We start from the raw sequence: 21,985 nt of genomic DNA, 5'->3' as shown, positions 1-21,985 counted from the left end.
CAGATCTGAGATTCAACAGTCTTGCACAATTCACAGCGCTTACCAGAGCACATACCCTCCCCAGTGTCCATCACCCAGTCACCCCATCCCTCCCACCCCACCCCCCACTCCAGCAACCCTCAGTTTGTTTCCTGAGATTAAGATAAATGGTAGTCTTGATGATTTTCTTACCTGCTGATGTAAAAAAAAAATTGGAACAGACTAAAAAAAAAACCAATTAGGATAGAAAAGTTAGACCAAAAAAAAAAAAAAAAAAGATTGGGATAGAAAAATGAATTAGGTCATTGTTCTATTCAATGCTAAAATTAGGACAGGTATCCAGAAGAACTAAAACAGCTTGGGTTAAGATCTGAAAATGAACTTGAATACAAAGATTATTCTAAGCAGATCCCAGAAAGAAAAAAACAAACAAACCATGCAATGCGAAGGTCCCGAGTGCCCAACACCCCTGATGCGGTTTTGCTTTGGTCTTCCTCATCTCTTCTCCCCTCCCGCCATGGGGTAAGTGCACCGTCAGTATTTGAAAGCAGCCCTTGGTGACACACCACGTGACCATCTCCCTGACCTGGTCACGGTGGGAGTTCACCAATAAAACTGCTCAGGGGCGGGCACTAGAGAGTCTTCTTGGCTAATGATTCAAGATATTTTCATGAATGCTCATTCAAATCTTGTTTCTTGTTTTTGTTCTTTTTGGAGGGGGGAAAAAAAGAAAAAGGAAGGCACCCCAATTCAAGGTTTTTAAGGCAACATTGGTCAATCCTGTTTTTCTTTTCTCTTTGAAATTAGTCAAATTATACTGAATAATATATTTCAAATTATTTCCTGAGACACGGATACATTCTGACTCAGAGATCTATGTCTTCTAACAAAATCAAAAAGCATGCCAGAGGCTGGGGCGGGGTAGGCTTTGCTGATCCCAAGGGCCACTCCCTTTGATTTTGGCAGCTCCTGGTGGGGGTCTGAGAGACCCTGGCCACCAGAAGCCTACAAATGCATGCCCGGGACACAAGGCGGTTACCCTGGCACCCACGCCCTCACAGGGCTAAGATTTGGGGGGAACATCAGTGGAGGATCAGTATTCCTCTGCCTCTGATGTCTGTCTCCCAAAAGCTGGTGTGGCAAACGCCCTTACCATGAGGACAGTAGTAGGTCACTGGGGATTGCTCCCAGGCTGGACAAACGACTCCCAAGACAAGGAATCTACAACAACAGACAATGGACTCTGAAAAACCTCCCTCGCTCCAGGGACCAACAGCGGTGACCCACAGCTGCGGTGACCCACAGCCCCGCTGTCTGATTTCTGCAGGCTGTGGCTGTGCCTTACAGATGTTTGTACAGTAGGCAAGAAGGTGATTCTCAGCAGTTGTCCCCTCGTGGGACTAAAGCATCTGAAAGGTAAGGTCTCGAAATTTCAATATCAGGCCAATAATACATTCCATTTCCCTCACAATGGTTGGCTTACACGGACCTCTGCTGAGAAGAAAATGTACGTGGGGGCCATTCTGACCACCAACAAGCCTGGAAGGAACAGCAACAACAAAAAGGTCAGGGAGAACTAGAGCGCAATTAAAAAAAATGAAAGGCAATGAAAAGCATAAGTGAAAGCCGCTCAAGGATGGGCTCCATTGTGTTCAGATGAGTTCTCTAGTTCGCGGGAAGTGAGAGATATTAAAAATCATCATTTCAAATCTTGATAGAAGACTTGTATCTCTTCTTTTCACATTCTAATTTCTCTACATTGTGTTTTCTTTGTTACCTAGCGCCGCCGAGAGGTCAAGGTCCTTAAGCTCATGACGGCATATTAGAGTTTTTTGAAGGGAAGAAAGGTAGTACACGTTCAAATTGCGATCCATCGTAAATAGAATAATACCTAACTTCTTTGGGGCACTTGCTATTGCCCAGGTCTCATGTGAAGTATTTTATGTCTTATTCTGTTAAAAAATTGCAATCCTATGTAATTGGTGCTATGGTTCTCCCCCATTTTACTGAGAGGAGGGGAGGCCGAGGAAGTCAGGCACATTATTGAAAGGCACACGACTAGTGGGTTGTCGAGCTGACCTTTGAGGTCTATCCCACCGTGTGACACTGCCTCCGTGCCAATGTCAAAAGCACCTCAGAAGGGTTCTAGCTGACAGGTGTGTGTGTGTGTGTGTGCAGTCATCACAATCCTGGCAAGAAGATAATAGAAGAAAACCCATGTCAACCACCTGAAACTACCTCTTCAAACATGTTTTTTCTTTTTTCTACCAGGTTGATTCCTGCCTTTAAACCTCCCATGGGTCCCGATGCCACAGAATCAAATCCAACTTCTTGAGCGTGGCCAGTCCCAGTCTCTTTCTCCACCACCCCAACCTCTCCTACGTCCTGAGCTGCCCCCACTCAGGAGCATTTCCAGAGCAGACACCCTCCTCCAATTGCTATCATCCTTCTCCTACACAGGTGTCAATTCAAGCCTGCAAGTCCCGTTGTCTCAGCTTGGCCCACTGAAGGTCACCCTGTCAGGCAGGTGTTCTGAGACCCGAGCCATGGCTCCCTGTTTCTTCAAACATTTACAGTCAGTTGTGATGCCAATGTTTTTAATGCACGTCTTCCTTGGTGGTCTGTGAATGTAGACCTGCCCATTCAGGTTACAGTTTCTCTGTGCCCAGTGGTCTTATACCTAGCTTGCTTCCCTCATTCATACCCCCTAGCTGGCCCCTGGTGGGAATTTGAGTGTGCAGCCTGTATCTATAGGTGAGCATTCAGCCTGCTCTGTGCCAGGCACTCCTCAAGGTATAGAAGGGATGCCAAGGTGAGTGATAGAAACATAGCCCCTACTTTCAAGAAGCTTGTACTTGTATAAGGTAGAGATAAGTCAAGAACATATCATCCTCTCATTTAAAGGAAGTAAGTATCCTAAGATACTTGAACTTCAGACTCAGCTATGCACGCCTCTGGAGACACACCAAGATTTTCCATGGGGCACATGACTAGTTTTAAAAGGATTCATTTCTAGATATATAACTCTATGTGGATGCTACCAAAACTGATCTCCCTGAGGAGGAGACCCTATGCACAGTGGTCTTTCTCGCACTTAACAAAACCCTCACCCATTTCAAATACTATGATGGGGCACTGCTCAGGTATACAACCTACAGGTCTGAAACAAAGCAATCGACTGAAATATTGGCTCTGAAAATACACTGGGCTTCCTGCCTTCCTTGTCTGAAACGTATTTCTATTACGGGTAAAATCTGATGTTAGAAATGGGGATATTTTTTTAAATAATAGGAACATTTTATTTCTTACATAATGCCATTCAAACCTGTGCTTGATCATATTAGAGACTGGGGTATTTTGGTTCATGTTGGGATGCTCTGAATTCAGAACACTTGAAGCAGTAGAGGCTAGTAATGTTTATTCTTTTTTTTTTTTTAGAGGGGGAGGAAGGGCAGAGAGAGAGGGAGAGAGAGAATCTTAAGCAGGCTCCATGCTGAGCACAGAGCCTGACTCAGGGCTCCATCTCACAACCCTGAGATCATGACCTGAGCCGAAACCAAGAATCGGACACTTTACCGACTGAGCCCCCAGGTGCCCCTGGTAATGCCTATTCTTTTAAATGCAAGTGGAATGTTTTGCTGGACCACCAAATTTTTCTGGATGAAACCCATGGCTGAAAGTTTCATGTGTTTTCTTTCAGGTTAGATATGCTTCGATCTGTAAAGTAGTTAAAATATATTTATCACATATCATAAAATATTTATTCTAATTATATCAATCCTCATTTTATCTTAGAAAATATTTTAATATTGTCTATCTCCTTTTCACAAGTGGGCTCAGTGGACTGAAAAGCTGAGTCTAGCTACCAAAAGGCCAAGTCCAGAGGGAGCCGCTGAGCTCTCCTGCAGGATGTAGATGGATGTGTGTCTATGGTGGAGGGACCTATTTCATTTATTGAACAAAAACTCCCAAGAAACAGGAATATGTTGAATATGAAGAGTAAAAAAGAGTAAATAAAGAGATGATGCTCTATATTGATTAATGAGAGGAACAATTTTTGACTATTTTACTCTAGATATATTAAAAAATGTTAAAATATTCCAAGGATGGCTCCCTGGGCATGCAGGTGGCTGGCAGAGACCAGAAGTGGAAATGTCCAGGCAGTGTGGAAATGTCTGGAGTCCTAAAGATAGTGGCAGCATGGCTCCAGGTGGTGATTCCTCTTGAGCAGCACACGGAGTATGGGGGTGCGAAGGTCAGAGCAGCAGTGGGCAGAGTGACAGCCCTCTGGGTGGCCTCACACAGCTGGCACACTCAAGGTTACCTAGTGCAGAGGCTCACATTTGAATCAGACTGGGGAGACTGAGGCTGCCCTTGGAGGGAGTTTTGGATGAAACTGAGCAGGATTCTTGCTGTCCCTAGTGCGAAGGAGCCAAGTGAGGGCCCTGGGCTGGAAAGGGGACCCGGGAAGGGAGATGACAAGGATGGTGAACAATGAACTGAGGCACGATGATGAGCTCCTCGGGCTAGGTGTGCTTTCTGTATTTACCACCGCGACTGTGTAAATTTCCATTTTAAGATGAGAGATAGGTTTAGGAGAATAAATGCCCTTGAAGCTGGGATTGCAACCCAGGACAATCCAGCTGTACTTTTTAGATTTCAGAATGGCCTCGGCCGACTGGGCGGGGGTGGGGCTTGTTCGTGAACGTCAATCCTCCAGCTGTGACGTGACTGGTCCTGGGTGCGGGAGGGGTGGCTGTGCGTGGTGTGGGGTACACACTGAACGGTGGAAGTACAGACGGAAGGGGCGGGGACCCTACAGGCAAAGTAGCTGCAGAAAACCTAGGAGTCCTTGCTCTGGGCACCGGCCTGGCTTGGGCTTGGTCAAGTCCTACAGCATCCAGTTCACTCCATTAGGACTGAAGACGAGTGAAGGTAGAATTTGGATGTGGAAAAAGATCAGCCTAGGATTTATGCATTTATTTTAAAGCTCTTGCTCATAAATAAAAGGGTCCTAAGTTTTTGATCCATTATTGTTATTGTTACTGCTGGCAATAATCTAGAATAAGTATTATGAAGTCAGTTATTCAACATTCAGAGCATTAGATGTCCCTTCAGTGGTTTCTGAATAAGTTTTTATTACAAAACTTACATGATTTCTCGATATGATTGTTTCATAGCACAACTATAATTTTACATTTAGTAGCTTTTCATTTGTGCAGTAGTGAAATGTAAAAGGTAAAATATGCCACCATGTTTTATGGACTGTATCTGCCTCGTGTGTGTCACAAAAGTGATAATGGTGACCCAGAAAACAGTCGGCTTCTGCATTAAAAATCCTTAACAACACTTATTTGATAGGTGCGTTTGCTCTTCCCTGAGGCTACTTATGTTAAAATCATGGAATTTTTATGAATAATTTTTGGTTTCAGCTGTGGAACGTGGTAACCAAAGTTGAGATGGCTAGGTGCATGAGATGTGATTTGCTCATATTCCTGAATTGCTAAGAATATCCTTACCCCCCACCCCTGAAATTACCATTTAAAAGAAACAATACAAATCAACTAAGGAATCAGAAGCAAACACTGAGGATTGTTCTATGATGGGGAAAACTTGGGAATACTTTATTTAACTTAAATTCAAAAATATAACTAGTAGCATGTTAAAATAGGATTTCTAAGGATAGCTCTTACGTGAAGCACCCTCTACGTCCAGAATTACAGGGTTCAGAATGTTCAGCAGTCTACTGGAATTTTCATTTAGTGACAGTAAAAGAGAAAATAGGCACTGGAGCTATAATAAAATACACCTTTTTAGAAGCAGAGTCAAAAGCGATGACTAAAATAATGACATTAAATAGTGTTTTCAGCTAATAATTTCAGTGGTTCGCACACAAAGATAAACCCCTTCTTACCCGGGAGTCGACTTTCCCGCTGCAAGTCTTTTCCCTTTGCCTGGCCCACTCAGGTGAGCAGCTACTTGCCAATTACCCCTTTTATTCTAAATTGGCTCACAGGTGTGTGTTTTTATAACCGAAAACCAGGCATGTACTTCCTGCCATATCCATTAGTAACATTTCCCCTCAAACACATAATCCACATGTTGATGTTTACAGTTCACTCATACCATTCCCTAAAATTGTCCTTTGAGACTGAAATAAGAAAGTGTGCCAACATTGTGCAAATATTCGTGGCTCTCCCTAGATGATTTGTTTCATGGAATGTTGGTTTCCAGGTGCATTACTAGAACATATGCAATCCTGACTGGACACCAAAAGGTCATATCAGATTTAATTAAAAGAAAATTGGTACAAAACAAACACTAATGGATGGACAGGCTGCACGCAGATTCTAAAATAGCCCAGGAAGCCTTTGTCTATCCCATGAGTCATAACCCTTTAAACATTATCTCTGTTTTGGTTAATAATGTGTCTTTCATCTTATTCATTTTTTCAATTAAAATAGTTATAAAATATTTAAAAACAAAAATGATAAAGAATAACATAGTACTCTTTGCTATGTCTTAATAAAGATATATTTAATCACTACCCATTTTCTGCCTAAGAAATATAAGGCACTTGGTATTTTAAAATTCTAATCTCTCCTTTCCCATTTTTCATATTCATATTGTCTAATATCTTAGTTCCAATGTGAGTTCATCCTACTCGATTAGTCATTATTATAATTCCTTTCTTTTCTGTTGTAAATTTTTATATACCTTCATTGTTTTTATTGTGGTTTTCCCTAATTTATCTTTGCTAGGATAAACTTCCTGCATTTCCACACCACTCTTTTTTTTTTTTTTTTTTTTTTAAAGATTTTATTTATTTATTTGAGACAGAGAGAATGAGAGAGAGAGCACATGAGAAGGGGGAGGGTCAGAGGGAGAAGCAGGCTCCCTGCAGAGCAGGGAGCCCGATGCGGGACTCGATCCAGGGACTCCAGGATCATGACCTGAGCCAAAGGCAGTCGCTTAACCAACTGAGCCACCCAGGCGCCCTCCACACCACTCTTAACTATGTCTCAAGTCACAGCAAAAATAAAGAAGCACATTTTTAAAAAAAGTAAACTGGAAACAAAATGAATCAAGTATTCTGAGTACTTTTTCCTTTCCCCTACCAGGAATTTTAAGACCGTTAAACAAGAAAATAAATGAAAACAGTAGCTTTGAGACCTAAGTTTGTCATAATATTTTTAGAAGTTTTTTTTCCTTAAACAAAAGCTCCATGTGTTTTAAAATTAACTAGCATTTAAAAATAAAAATCTGTAAGATCACCCTTGGAAGTCTTCAAATAAATTTATCTGTCAAATAAATAAACAAAATCTTAAAAAAAAATAAAGTTTTTGAAAGTGATATAAATGTTTTAACTGTTAAGAAAACTTAGAAAAAACTCTTTCTATGTGTCATACAAAAGTAGAATAAGGTAGTCTGATTGTGTTGCCAGGAAATTTGTTTTGGAAACTTGTTAATAAATTATTGGTCAAAAATTTTAATATCCTGTTTGCTTTCCCCTGTGTGAGTAGTGAGGCTTTGGGGGTGGGTCAGGGTAGGAGTCACCTTCACTCAAAGCCATGGGCATGATTACTCACAAGTAAAGTGTCTATGTTTTCTTGCCTGCATGTAAATATTTCACTGGCTATCTCCATATTTTTTAAAGAACACAACCATGATACTGTTACATAATTTTAAAAAGAACAATAATTCTTTAAATTCATTGTGCACTGATTAACTATTTCCGTGGTCCTTTTCCTCAGCTGACACACAGTGCTTGGGGGACACCTGCATTTCCTGGGACTCTGCTGGGTGAAATGGATCTCAGAAGTGGTCTGCAGGAATTCCTTTTGGCTCAGCTCCACACTGTCTATCTCTTTGGTGCAGATTATAACTGACCACTTTTAGGCATCTGGTCAAGTACTAGCCAAGCAGAAGATGGTGCCTGCCTAACTAGCCCCACCCAACACAGACAGGTTGAAGAAGGAGCCCAAGAGCACACATCTTTCCCTTTATTCCCCCCACTGCTCCTCTGTCATTATTATTCTCTTTTCCACAAGATCATTTCTCAGCCCCATTTGTTATCCAGTGGTTTCTTAGCCTTCCAAAGCTCCTCTCTAAAATATTCTTGTGTATTCTTATCTCAGAAATTGGTTTGGACAAAGCCTGTTGTGCAAAAACTTGTCTCGCCTTTGGAATTAGTGGTTTTCACTTCCATGTGATCTGACTCTGTGTGCTTCAGGGAATCCTTCAGAACACCAAGACTGGTGTCCTTTGCTGCTATCAGAGCTGCTCAATTTCTGCAAAACTTCAAAAGCAGAAGGAAAATACGTTTCTCCAAGCTTATGATATAGCTTATTGTCTTTCCAACCCATGTCTGTCCTTTGTTTCAAAATGATGATAATCTTTGCACTTTGAGGAGGATGCAAAATATTGGTGAAAAAGTAAGTGGTTCCCTTTGATACATCCTTCTGGAAGGAAGCATGAACAGGTGTAGAATTATTAATTTTTATGAAAACTGTATGGGTATACACTATACCTGCATTAAAGCCTGAACTGCCTATGTGTTACTGAAAGTGTGTCTTTTGGAATCCACATGATGATAATGATAAGAATCACAGCTCATATTTATTGAGCAGCTGCTTGCAGAGCTGGTATCTGAGCCTAGACAGTCTAACTCTGGAATCCACTCTCATTAGCCTCTCTTCCCCATTGCCACTTGGAGGGGAAAGTCTTATCCTAGCAACTGACATAAAAAATAATTTTGTATATGGAAAGAATTTGGGGACCCCCGTTTCAAAGATTTGATCATGGCAATGTTGCATAAGCATAGCAGTATGTGTGAATAAAACCAGCAATGGGGTGATCCTTAGCATGACCTGCGCTTGGAACTGAAATGTTCCAAAGCATTTCTCAAAATCCCGTCTACCTAAATGAACTTTATTTGGATTTTGCTCTTTGTGGATTATATTCAGCCCTCCTCTAGAATCAGGCCTCACTGGCAGTTACATAAACATTTTCAGCGTGCAGTGGTACCACTGTGAATGGGAAGGCAAAGGCTGCTATTATTCCTGATGTGGAAAGCTGAATGATAAAGGCAGACAAATCAGATTTGAGTGACAGGGGTAAAGATTAGGCCTCCAAAGAGAAACTCTTACAGAGAAAAGAAAGAAAGGGTTGGTAGGCAGCGTGTGGCAATAATCTGCTCTCCCCTGCAGAGACAGAGGCCCTGGTCCCGGTGGGACCTTTGGTTCTTGATCCCTGGGAAGGGTTGTATGGCAATATTGCCTAAAGAGCTGGGAAGAGACGCACGAGAAAGTGTTTGTAGCCTCAGAAGGGAGGCACATGACAGATGTTCACACCATAAGAGCCTCTTGCTGGCTGAGTCACAGAGCATTCATCAGGCCTGTCTCTAAAGAGAACCCTCATAAACTCATCTTGAGTACTTGTTCATGCTGCAAAGAGGGGACCAGAGAGAAGGCAATCAAGGAGAAAAAAAGAAGAAAGGCAGCCTTCAGAATGGAGGGGTTTGGTGACCCAAAGGATCTGGCTGCCTTCTGTCAGGAGAAATAAAGCAAAGGGAAAAACCTATATTCACATGCTTCAGGGGCCACTGCCAGAGAAATAAAAGCTTTCATTAGTCTCTGTATTCTTTAATTAAGCCTTTCTCAGTATGCAAGTGGGATCTGCTTTTACTTAAGAAAAAAGAGAATAAATCTAATAAATGAATAAAATAGAGATAAGTTGATTCCCTAGACATCGCGCAGTGTAGGCAATCTCAAATTTTCAGTGGCAGCATAGGGCATTGCATCAGAAAATTTTTAGAAGCATCCTTTTCAGTAAGAAGGCAAGGCACAAAAGTAACTTGCAATGGCCAGAAACTTCCTAAATTGTCTGCTGCAAACTTGTTCAAAACTGTGTCGGTGTGTGATCAAGGAACCTTGATCAGGAAAATGGCTCCAGTTCTGCACTGGGTCTCACTTTTCCACCTGCTATGGAGTACGGGCGAGGAAGACAAATAACCTAAAGTAGTTTCCAGATCTGGTCTTACCGCAAAACCAGAACTTAGTACTGGCTGTTTATATATACACCAGCACTATGTAGTTCCTGAGGTCAGTGCTGAATTTTCAACCCTGTCTGAGACAGACAGACGGTACATTCACAGAAATATTTGTTCAGTTTTGGATGAACTGGGTCTGAGAGCAATTTGCTTTGAAAGGGCCCATGATGCCGCAGGTCCCAGAAGCCAGCACTGGGGCCTGTGGTTCTGGGTACTCAGCTCCAGCTCTATCTTTTCAAAGGGCTGAACCTGGAAGAAAGACATGACCTCATATTTTTCCTCGATTGGACAAAAGGCCCCTCAGGAGACCGGAAACACATTCGGTTTCTCCAAAGTTGAACACTGCATGCAATCTCTGCAAATATTCATGAATGTTAATCCAAACAGTTTACAAATACTTTTGTATACATGACTCACTTGAACTTATATGGATGAAAGTCACTTAAAGCAATTTGTGCTTTAAGTTCCAACTGTTTCAATGACAAAACAGGGGAGCTGGACTTCAAGACTTTTAAAGTTTCTACCAGCTTGAAAAGATTCCAGAATTTTCTACTTCAAATGAGGAACACTGGTAAATTATTCTAACAGGCTCAAAAAGCATTTGGAACAATTTAAAACTGGGTGCCTGCTTGAAAGCAGCATCGTTTGTCTTCCAATTATTCTGTGTTGGTTTAGGTTCTATTACTCAAGGGACATGTTTCCACCATGGCATCTATAACAATATAGGTGGATGCCACCTACTGCAATCTATTTTTGGTTTTATCTTTTAATTTGCAACCTGTCTTTAAATGTTCTCACTAGTAATGAGTAGGTGTATTAAGAGCATAGGGTGAGAAATGTTTGTGATCTGACCTTTTGGCTAATTGGCCAGTCTGCTGAAATTAATCTGGTGAAGAAAAATTATGGCTTCAAAGGCAGTTTGTGGAGAAGCTGTTAATTGCAATTGTTCATTCTTCTTTGGAAAACTGTGCAGGGAGAATAACATGCAGTGGGTCCTCCATGGAGAGCTTCGCCATGGGCATATGGAATGCATACCTCATGAAGGGTCACTGTTTGCCTGGGTATAAATGACATCTCCTCAAAGCCTCCCTATTTAAATTTGAAAACTAGAGACCACTTTACCCGGAGATTCTTTTAAATCAACCTCAAAGATGATACAATAAGCAACTCCAAACACAGTCTACAACTGATTGGCAATATGGCGGCCACTTAGCTGGGAAGAACAATGGCAGCTACTGTACTTGTACACACTGGTAGTTGAAGGAATAAAAACAAAAGTTGTTTACTGAAGGTTTAGCTCTTCATTAAAACTTTTTTTTCTCTCAATTCTACCGAGAAATAATTTCAAGGGTTCATCTCCATCTGGAGGCCAGTATGCAGGAGACAAAACCTTCTTCAGAGTGTGTAGAACTTGCATCGACACTGACAAGTCTCTGCTCCAAGTGTGACTTGCTGAGGAGGGTTAAGTGTACCTATTCTAAGCACCATTATTCACTGCTTCAGAGGCCAGAGGTAGAATGTGGAGCTAGGAAAATATAAACCACATTTATCTTTCTGAAAAATCCTTAAGAAAAATAATCATACTGCATGGAGTATGTGGAAGACATGGAGAAGAAAACCAGATCGACAGCAAACAGAAGGAAGTCACTATAGCAAAGTTTCAACCGTAGTGCAGTAGTTGATGACTGGGAGGTGTTTCTGCTAGAAACCTTCACTCCCCACATTTTTGTTATTTTCATGTTAAAAGTCTGCTCCTAGCTCAAGGTCTCTGGAGGACGTTTATTTTCAGGCTTCTCTTTTTCTCTTTTCAAATTATCAATAAATAATAATTATGGACAAATAAAACTGATTATATCCAGTGTATATGGGAGGGGGATATGCACAGGTAGGATCAGGGCAGAGATAAGCTAAGTTGTTTAACAGGATAGATTATCTCCAAAAGCAGTGCCTTGATTGGCTGGCACTTTGGAAGAAAAAGTGTTAATAAGAATTGGGAGTTGATCAGCTGGTACTCAGAAAAGACATGGTCACAGAAATTGGAGATCAATGATGCCCAAATCTACCCAGGTGAGTAGAAGCTTTGCTTGGTTGGAATGTTCTACTGTCTAACTGGTGTCTGGCACACAGTAACTCCCAATTCATTCATTTATTTATTCCTTCCCTCACTCACTCATTCTTGGTTTCTCACTGGGCATCTGCTTCATGTCCGTGCTCCACCAGGCAGTGGGTATGTACCTTTTGAATTAATAAATGAACTCTGTGGATGTTCCTCTGATGCCAGGACATGACGCAACCTTCTGCCCAGGCATCTTCCTCTTTAGCTGGCCTGCAATGCGAATGTGCTTGCCAGGAGGAGGGTGGTTCTGCCTGATGGACAGTGATATTTCTCATGGTAAATGGCTATCTGGTAACTGGTTTTCTTATCAGTCCCAGTGTGATGGGCATCCAGAAATATGACACTGAGCATCCAGAGTCTCTGTGAACAAAAGATGTGCTATCTTCAGATTGTTAAAATCCACACATTTTAATCTTCTTGAGGATAGGTGCCTTGACACTCATTTTATCATTTATTTTTGGGGAGATTGTGCTAATTTGACAGGCCTGGCTACCCCACTGGAATTCTGACCTCAGCCTTGATCTTGCTGCCACGTAGAGTCTCTTTCTGTGACCATCAGTGTTCGCTCCCTGGACTAGTGGGTCTCCAAACAGGTGCCCAGAGGCCCGCTGGGGAACAGGGAGACTCTGGAATCTTAGTGTCATATTTCAGGACATCTGAGACCATTTTAATTAAGAGCTATTTTCAGATATGACTGTATCATAGAAAATTTGCTTTTTTTGGGTAAAGGAAGATGATAACTTAGAAGGAAGGGATTAGATTTTGAGGGGCAAGCTTCAGTCCAGGAGAAAGAGCATAAACTCTGAGCCTCTTATCCAGGGTGAGAATCACATGGTATCAGGCAGCATTTGATATGGAAAGGAGGAAAAGCATCCAGAACCTTTTGGGCACACTGCCAGCCCTCAACTACATGTTAGTTCTGTTTTCCACCCCTGCTGCTCCCCGGAGCCTTCTTTCCTATATTTATGAAATGAGACGAGTAATACCCAAATTCGTCAGAGGATAGAAAATTAGTTATACCAGAAAGTCTAGCACTTAATAGGCACTTAATATTTATCGAATCAATGGACAAATAAAAATGCTAAGTTTCAAAAAGAAGTGTATTATATCAAGCAAAACTATGAATATAGGAAGAAAATATATTTATCATTTTTTATTACATGAGAAGGAACACACTTAAAAATCAACCATTTTGACACTATATTTAATATTAGAAGACATATTTTAGTTGTATGCAACTTAGATTATTTCTTTTAAATTTTATTTTATTTTATTATGTTATTCACCATAAAACACATCATTAGTTTTTGATGTAGTGTTCCATGATTCATTGTTTGCGTATAACAACCACTGCTCCATGCAGTACGTGCCCTCCTTAATACCCATCACCAGGCTAACCCATACTCCCACCCCCCTCCCCTCTAAAACCCTGTTTGTTTCTCAGAGTCCATAATCTCTCATGGTTCATCTCTCCCTCCAATTCCCCCCCTTCATTTTTCCCTTCCTTCTCCTAATGTCCTTCATGCTATTCCTTATGTTCCACAAATAAGTGAAACCATATGATAATTGACTTTCTGTGCTTGACTTATTTCACTTAGCATAATCTCCTCCAGTCCCATCCATGTTGATGTAAAAGTTGGGTATTCATCCTTTCTGATGGCTGGGTAATAGTCCATTGTATATATGGACCACATCTTCTTTATCCATTCATCTGTTGAAGGGCATCTTGGCCCTTTCCACAGTTTGGCTATTGTGGACATTGCTGCTATGAACATTGGGGTGCATATGGCCCTTCTTTTCACTACGTCTGTGTCTTTGGGGTAAATACCCAGTAGGCAATTGCTGGGTCATAGGGTAGCTCTATTTTTAATTTTCTGAGGCACCTCCACACTGTTTTCCATTGTGGCTGTACCAACTTGCATTCCCACCAATAGTGTAAGAGGGTTCCCCTTTCTCCACAACCTCTCCAACATTTGTTTTTTGCCTTGTCAATTTTTGCCATTCTAACTGGTGTAAGGTGGTATCTCAATGTGGTTTTGATTTGAATTTCCCTGATGACTAATGATGATGAACATTTTTTCATGTCTGTTAGCCATTTGTATGTCTTCTTTGGAGAAGTGTCAGTTCATATCTTCTGCCCATTTTTTGACTTGATTATTTGTTTTTTGGGTGTTGAGTTTGAGAAGTTCTTTATAGATCTTGGAAATCAGAGCTTTGTCTGTAGTGTCATTTGCAAATATCTTCTCCCATCATTCTGTGGGTTGCTTCTTTGTTTTGTTGACTGTTTCCTTAGCTGTGCAGAAGCTTTTTATCTTGATGAAGTCCCAAAAGTTCATTTTTGCTATTGCCTCACTAGCCTTTGGAGATATATCTTGAAAGAAGTTGCTGTGGCCAATGTCGAAGAGGTTACTGCCTATGTTCTCCTCTAGGATTTTGATGGATTCCTGTCTCACATTGAGGTCTTTCAACCATTTTGTTTATCTTTGTGTATGGTGTTAGAGAATGGTCGAGTTTCATTCTTCTGCATGTGGCTGTCCAATTTTCCCAGCACCATTTATTGAAGAGACTGTCTTTTTCCCATTGTATATTTTTTCCCACTTTGTCGAAGATTATTTGACCATAGAGTTGAGGGTCCATATCTGGGCTCTCGATTCTGTTCCATTGGTCTATATGTCTGTTTTTGTGCCAGTACCGTGCTGTCTCGGTGATCATTGCTTTGTAATATAGCTTGAAATCAGGCAATGTGATGCCCCCGTTTTTTCTTTTTCAACATTTCCTTGGTGATTTGGGGTCTTTTCTGATTCCATACAAATTTTAGGATTGTTTGTTCCAGCACTTTGAAAAATGTCATTGGAATTTTGATCGGGTTGGCATTGAAGGTATAGATTGCTCTGGGTAGCATAGACATTTTAACAATGTTTATTCTTCCCGTCCATGAGCATGGAATGTTTTTCCATTTTTATGTGTCTTCTTCAATTTCTTTCATGAGTGTTTTGTAGTTCCTAGAGTATAGATCCTTTACCTCTTTGGTTAGGTTTATTCCGAGGTATCTTATGGTTTTTGGTGCTATTGAAAATGGAATTGTTTCTCTAATTTCTCTTTCTACAGTTGCATTGTTAGTTGATAAGAAAGCAACTGATTTCTGTGCATTGATTTTGTATCCTGCCACATTACTGAATTGCTGTATGAGTTCTGGCAATTTGGGGATGGAGTCTTTTGGGTTTTCCACATAAAGTATCATGTCATCTGCAAAGAGAGAGAGTTTAACTGCTTCTTTGCCAATTTGAATACCTTTTATTTCTTTTTGTTCTCTTATTGCTGTTGCTAGGATTTCTAGTACTATGTTGAACAACAGTGGCAAGTGGGCATCCTTGATGTGTTCCTGATCTTAAGGGAAAGGCTCTCATCTTTTCCCCATTGAGGATAATACTCGCTGTGAGTTTTTCATAGATGGATTTTATGAAATTGAGGAATGTTCCCTCTATCCCTATACTCTGAAGAGTTTTAATCAGGAAAGGATGCTGTATTTTGTCAAATGCTTTTTCTGCATCAATTGAAAGGACCATATGGTTCTTCTCTCTCCTCTTAATGTGTTCTATCGCATTGATTGATTTGCGAATGCTGAACCACCCTTGCATCCCGGAGATAAATCCCACTGGGTCATGGTGGATGATCCTTTTAATGTATTGTTGGTTCCTATTAGCTAGGATTTTGTTGAGAATTTTGGAATCCATACTCATCAGGGATATCGGTCTGAAATTCTCCTTTTTGATGGGGTCTTTGCCTGGTTTGGGGATTAAGGTAATGCTGGCCTCGTAGAATAAGTCTGGAAGCTTTCCTTCTGTTTCTTATTTTTTGAAACAGCTTCAGTAGAATAGGTATTATTTCTTCTTTGAATGTTTGGTAGAATTCCCCAGGGAATCCATCAGGCCCTGGACTCTTGTTTTTTGGGAGGTTTTTGATCACTGCTTCAATCTTGTTACTGGTCACTGGCCTAGTCAGGTTGTCAATTTCTTCTTGTTTCAGTCTTGGCAGTTTATAGGTTTCCAGGAAGGCCTCCATTTCTTGCAGTTGCTTAATTTATTGGCATATAGTTGTTGATAATAATTTCTAATAATTGTTTCTATTTCCTTGGTGTTAATGATGATCTCTCCCCTTTCATTCATAATTTTATTAATTTGGGTCCTTTCTCTTTTCTTTTGGATAAGTCTGGCCAGTGGTTTATTGATCTTATTAATTGTTTCAAAGAACCAGCTTCTAGTTTCATTGATCTGATCTACTGTGTTTCTGGTTTCAATTAGCAATAATCGCGCCTCGGATAAACCTCATTGGCTACGATACTGCCACTGCGCAAAGCTGTGTGTTTCTGGTTTCTAATTCTAACTGGTCTCTGCTCTAATCTTAATTATTTCTCTTCTAATGCATGGCTTAGGCATCGTTTGTTGCTTTTTCTCTAGTTCTTTAAGGTGTAGAGTTAGTTGGTGAATTTGGGATTTTTCTATTTTTTTGAGTGAGGCTTGGATGGCTATGTATTTCCCCCTTCGGACCGCTTTTGCAGTATCCCCTAGGTTTTGGACCGATGTGTTTTTGTTCTCACTGGTTTCCATGAATTGTTTATGTTCTTTTTTGATTTCCTGGTTGACCCAAACATTCTTGAGCAGAGTGGTCTTTAGCTTCCAAGTGTTTGAATTTCTGCCAAATTTTTTCTTGAGATTGAGTTCCAGTTTTAAAGCTTTATGGTCTGAGAATATGCAGGGAATAATCTCAATCTTTTGGTATCAGTTGAGACCTGATTTGTGACCCAGTATGTGGTCTATTCTGGAGAAAGTTCCATGTGCGCTCAAGAAGATTGAGTATTCTGTTGTTTTAGGGTGGAATGTTCTGTAAATATCTATGAGGTCCGATGTATCATTCAAAGCTCTTGTTTCCTTGTTGATTTTCTGCTTAGATGATCTGTCCATTGCTGAGAGTGGAGTATTGAGGTCTCCTACAATTAACGTATTGTTATCAATATGACTCTTATTTTGGTTAACAGTTGGCTTATGTAGATGGCTGCTCCCATGTTGGGGGCATAGATATTTACAATTGTTAGATCTTGTTGGATAGACCCTTTAAGAATGATATAGTGTCCTTCTGTGTCTCTAACTACAGTCTTTAGCTTAAAATCTAATTTGTCTGATATAAGAATTACTACCCCAGCTTTCTTTTGAGGTCCGTTGGCATGGAAGATGGATCTCCATCCCTTCACTTTCAGTCTGGATGTATCTTTAGGTTCAAAATGAGTCTCTTGTAGACAGCATATGGATGGGTCCTGTCTTTTTATCCAATCTGCAACCCTGTGCCGTTTTATGGGAGCATTTAGATCGTTCACGTTGAGAGTGATTATTGAAAGATAGGAATTTATTGTCATCATGTTGCCTGTGAAGTCCTTGTTTCTATAGATTGTCTCTGTAAATTTCTGTTCTATATCACTTTTGGGGTCTTTCTCCTTTTATAGAACGCCCCCTTAATATTTCTTGCAGGGCCGGCTTAGTGGTCACGTATTCTGTCAGTTTCTGCCGGTCTTGGAAGCTCTGCATCTCTCCATCCATTCTAAATGACAGCTTTGCCAGATAAAGTATTCTTGGCTGCACGTTCTTCTCGTTTAGTACCCTGAATATGTCTTTTTAGGCCTTTCTGGCTTGTCAGGTCTCGTGGATAGGTCTGACATTATTCTGATGTTTCTCTCTCTGTACATAAGGAATCTCTTCCCCCTCACTGCCCTTAAGATGGTTTCCTTGGTTCTAAGATTTGTGAGTTTTACTATTACATGCCGGGGCGTTGGCCTGTTTTCCTTGATCTTGGGAGGCGTCCTTCCTGCCTCTAAGACACGAATGTTTGTTTCATTCCCCAGATTAGGGAAGTTCTCAGCTACGATTTGCTCAAGTATATCTTCTAGTCCTCTCTCTCCACCCCCTCAGATATCCCAATAATTCTGACATTGGAACGCCTCATGGTGTCACTTATTTCTCTGATTCTGTTTTCATGGATTTTGAGTTGTTTCTCCCTGGCCTCTTTATCCTACTTTTCTATCAATTGGGCTTCTAGATCACTAATTCGTTCTTCTGCCTCGCTTACCGTAGCTGTTAGATTATCTAAATTAGATTGGATCTCATTGATAGCATTTTTAAGTTCTGCCAGTTCAGCTTTCATTTCTGCCCTTAGAGACTCTATGTTGCCATTAATCAATTTCTCCATTCTAGCTATTGTCTTCACAACTGCTACCCTGAATTCCATTTCTGACATCTTGGTTATATCTGTATCTATTTGTAAATCTGTGGCAGAAGTCACAATCTCTCCAGTCTTTCCTATTTGGGGGTTCCTCCTCCTAGTCATTCTGTTGAGGGGTGGTTGAGGGAATGTACAGAGTCCAAATTATTGATCACAACCCAAGCAAGTTGCACCTGTTTTATGGGAACCTTAGGGTTGGGGGCTTCTTGTTCTCCCCGCCTGTCTTCTGCGGGAGGGGCCTGCTGCGCTGTTACTCAGGCAACCCTGTTTGGGCGGAGTTGCCCTGCCCCCTGTGGTGGGGGATGGGCTCAGTGGAAACCAGTTTTTTGGGGCTTTTGTTCTCTGGCACCTTTCCCTGGCGGCTTTCTGCATCTCTTCTGTGAGTCAGAGCAGAAGAGACCGTTTCCAACCCTCTGCCTCAGAGCAGAGAGATCACAGTCTGTTCTTCAGTGAGCTCTCCAGGCCACATTATCTCTGTTTCTGTCTGTGCTGCTACAAACTGCAGCGTCCTGGCTTGTGCGCCCCTCAGCAGCGCTCCCAGTCCTTGCCTTCAGGTAGGGCATGTCTCTGCCCTTTGTGCTTCTAAAACCGCCAGCTGCCCCCAGTTCGCATGCGTGGCCCCGCCGCTCTGGTTTCATTCTGGGTGGCTGCCCTAAAGTCCTTTCACTGCTACCAGTCTGTGACTCTGTGTCCTGTCCCCAGCGCGGGAGGCTATCACTCACCGGAGGTGTAGGATCGCCAGGGCTCCCTCCCCCTTCCATTTATCTTCGGATATCTGCCCAAGGAATCACGGCTCCCCACTTCATACCTCGAAACCAACCGCCTGCGATATTCTGTTTGTAGAGATCCAGATATATCTGCTTACATCTCAGGCTGATTTCATCGGTGTTCAGAGTGGTCTAGTAGATATCCATCCCTCATTTTAGGGGACCAGTTGGAATAGGGTCCACCACTCCTCTGCCATCTTTTCCTCCCTCCCTCCCCCGGCAACTTAGATTATTGAATAAAAGCTACAACTGCCTCACTGTCATTACTGTTGTCTGAATTATTTGTTTGTACCCCAGATTTTTTTTTTTTTGTGGTTATTCCCTGTTACCTTTGTTTCCAGTTTTCTCTAAAAGATAATTCCATACTAACTAATCCTTTTTTTTTTTTTGAGAGAAAGAGAGATAGAGAATCTTGAGCAAGCTCCACACCCTGCAGAGAGCCCAATGCGTGGCTCGATTTCATGACCTTGAGCTCATGACCTGAGCCAAAATCAAGAGTCAGACCCTTAACCGACTATGCCATCTAGGCGCCCCCTAACTAATCTTCTTAAAGCACTGTTTTCACCACCACATGGCTCTCTGTCATGTCTCTTCTACCCTCTCTGTCCCCTTTTCTTAAAAGATTTTATTTATTTATTTATTTATTTGACAGAGAGAGACACAGCAAGAGAGGGAACATAAGCAGGGGGAGTGGGAGAGGGAGAAGCAGGCTTCTCGCAGAGTAGGGAGCCCGATGGAGGGCTTGATCCCAGGACCCCGGGATCATGACCTGAGCCAAAGGGAGATGCTTAACGACTGAGCCACCCAGGTGCCCTCCCACCCCCTGCCTTTCTTCCTTTCATTAAATAACACTCTTCATCACAGCCTTTAAACCAATGTCCTCACCTTACCTGCCAGTTTTTCTTACCCATCTAACTCAGGGCTTTTTTTTTTTTTCCCTTAAATCTGGGATGTAGAGATTTTTCAGATTAGATTTTACTGTCTATGAATGCCTGAATGTCTATATAAAATCGTGTGTATGTGTGAGTTTTTCCTGAGAGAAGATCCATTTCAACAAGCAACCCAGAGGACCCAAGATACCACGGAGGTGAAGACCCTTCCTGTCTTCAGTCTGGTCTCCCTCATGCCCTCTGCCAGGGCTCCATGCGCCTCCCTGACCTTGGTAGTCCTGCCGTTCATCCCGTCCTCTGTCCTCCAACACAGGAGCCCTCCTTCAAGGCTAGCTGAAGACCTACCTCCTCCACTCACCCCACTGATGCTCTTTACCCCTTCTCTGGCTCCGAGAAATGGCAGTCAAGTGCTGAGGCACCACCACATGACTGTGACACGCCCTCCACATTTCATGATGTACGTTGGCTCCCCTGAGGGAATGACAGGCAAGTTCCTCTGGAGGGATCTGCCGATATTCAAGCCCCCCTCCAGCCCACACATGAGCGGGGTTGTGAGGAAGAGGAGCTGGGTGCTGGGCAGGACGTGCCCATCACAGACTGACAGCGTTTCCTTCCTCAACTAGCTCACATTTATTAACATGCTTCAAAGCATGATCTCCCTCAGGGCAAGAGGGGCAGAGAGGATGAATGAAGAGGTTTCTAAAGCAGGACTCTTGAAGTCATTTTTAAAAATAAAACCAAACAATCATAAAAAGAACACTTCTCCAGGCACCCCTCATTTGCAAACCACATGGCCAGCAGGTGTTCTCCTGAATCATCTTGGAGGAGTGATTCTAAATGTGTGCAGCTTCCTCCAGCTCATGGCCCACACTGGGGTCTCCACGGGGTATCTTTTGATTGTGAAATATGATCGGTTCTGGGCAATCCTACCCACCTGCGTACTCATCTGCCCCTCACCGTGAGCCCTGCTTTTGAAATCCCCACTCTGAGTACAGACATGCAGTAACAGACGTGACTTCCTCTTCTCTGATTCCTGGTGTGCCAAATCATAAATCCTGAATGTTACAACTGTATTAGCGGCTGGTCAGGCAGGTGTGATGAAATGAATACTGGGTCATCGACACATTAGCTGCAGATGGAAAACAATTAAACAGAGTGGGGGTGGGCAGGAAGAACATATTTAAAAAGCCACAGATCTGGCTTGATTGTGGTCCCTTCAATTTGTAGAAACATGACCGTTATCATCAAAGGTCAAAGTCAGTTACTGGTACAAAAATCAATAAAGTTGAGGTGGGGGAGGAAGGGATCGAAGAGATAAATTCAGGACATGTCTTCTAGATTGAAGGGACTTGGTGAAAATCTACATATTTTAAACTATTGGGAATAAAGCTGGTTGTCAGTAAACTGGACTGTTCATGTAGTTTTGTGGGTTCCTGCTATGAATAGGTTTTAAAGAATTATATCAGTGCACACTAGGAAAGAAAAAGAGCAAGGAGAGATTTTCAAATTGCATCTGCTTTATCACCCATTTTGTTAGATTCTTAGAATCAGACATTTGTGGTTTTTGTTTCTTTATGAAGGCAATCCATGGGCATGTTCTACCTCTCTGCACCAATTACTGCAAAGGATCAAAAATCCTCTGGCAATCTGAGGTTAACAGTTCCATTATGTTTGTGTAACAAACTAGAAAAGAGATTCTAACTTTTGAACCCAGATCTCATGGTCTGAATGTATTACTCTTAACATGATGTGTACTGTCTTGACTGAATGTTAGACTTAAAATATCTGCTCATTTCTTGGGGCCTGGGTGACTCAGTCAGTTGAGCGTCTGACTCTTGATTTTGGCTCAGGTCATGATCTCAGGGTTGTGGGATCGAGCCCCACATCAGGCTCTGCACTCAGCGGGGAGTCT

General features: G+C 41.9%; 1 protein-coding gene and 1 pseudogene across 10 annotated transcripts in view; both read right to left on the bottom strand.

The window, feature by feature from the left end:
* Window positions 1–21,985, bottom strand: part of PTPRM (protein tyrosine phosphatase receptor type M) — a 799,041-nt gene that overhangs the window by 54,519 nt on the left and 722,537 nt on the right. The window lies entirely within an intron of this gene.
* On the bottom strand, window positions 16,374–16,504 carry LOC116642865 (annotated as a pseudogene).

The sequence above is a fragment of the Phoca vitulina genome, unplaced genomic scaffold, assembly GCF_004348235.1.
Source record: "Phoca vitulina isolate PV1807 unplaced genomic scaffold, GSC_HSeal_1.0 scaffold24, whole genome shotgun sequence".
In the NCBI taxonomy this organism is placed as follows: Eukaryota; Metazoa; Chordata; class Mammalia; order Carnivora; family Phocidae; genus Phoca; species Phoca vitulina.
Note: the sequence above shows the minus strand (reverse complement) of the source record. Positions and strands in the feature narration are given on the sequence as shown.